Below are 1,180 nucleotides of genomic sequence, written 5' to 3' on the forward strand. Positions count from 1 at the left end.
CACAGCACAGGCTGTGGGTAGGTGTAGTGGCTAGGCTGGCCATAAGGGTCTCTAGCTGCCTATATTAAAACCATCTATGTGATTTGTTGGGCATTCAAATTTAGCTAACAAATAAAAGGGAGTGGTTGGGAATTTTTCCTGCGAGGAACCTGGTTTCAGGGACAAGGAGCCTGAATGGAGAAGCAGAAGCCACACATATATACTTTGTGCATCTCTTTTTCCCTCCATAGGCTCTTCTCTTCTTCCTCTGGAGGATTGCTCCTCACACTCTGGGAAATATTGCTGCAGGGTTGAAACTGGAAGGTATGTGAGGAGCTGATACAGGGAGTGTTATAGTTTGAAAGAGCAGGGAAAGAATGGAGCAATTTGCAGCAATAGCAAGGGAAGGTTTGATTTTGTTTGTTTTGTTTTGTTTTGCTTTTTACTCCATGCAACTCTTTTGCTATTTCATTCAGTTCCCAACCTCTCCCTCTCTGGTATTGCTCCATCCCTCCTCAGCCATCCCCTTATGCCTCCCACTCACATGTTCATTAAAGATTAATTATTTCCTTTACACTCATTCTTGCCAGCCCTGGCCTTCCCTCCTGTGCTTAAAGCTTTCTCAAGCACAACCCAGCTTCAGCTCACTTAGGAATCCCATTTGAGTGCAAACAAGCCTCTCTATAACCAGCCTGGGCCATTTCTTCGTTCCCTCCCCCAAGGCAATCCACCAGCCAGCCAGCCTCAGGACTGGACCTTCCCTTGCTATGACACTGAGCACATGCTGCCACACCGTTCAGAATTCTTCCTTTCCCACCACTGCCTGCACCAAGCTCAGAAACCACTTTATTTATGCTGCTGGCCATAAATTGAAGGAAGCAGCAGAAAACTCTCTGCCCAGGATTTATCAGGTCAGTCTGATAAGCCAGAAGCTGATGCAGGGGCAGACATCAGGGATACACTTAGCCAGAGGATGCAGCTAAGCTGCTCTGAGGCTGGTGGCCTCGCAAGTGGCCCCCAGTGCTGAGTCATGGCAGTTTGCTGAACGGCCTCCAGCCCAGACCAACCCAATGGTCACTATCTGATAGCTGCAGCTTGGCTCTATTACTGGGGCTGGAGCCTGTAAGGAACAAGCTGCAGCTACGTAGAATACAGTTTGTGAACAGGTGTGGCAGAAAAGGGGAAGAAACAAATTATTCAA

This window comes from Phasianus colchicus, chromosome 1 (genome assembly GCF_987193195.1).
Source record: "Phasianus colchicus chromosome 1, bPhaCol1.hap1.1, whole genome shotgun sequence".
Classification (NCBI taxonomy): Eukaryota; Metazoa; Chordata; class Aves; order Galliformes; family Phasianidae; genus Phasianus; species Phasianus colchicus.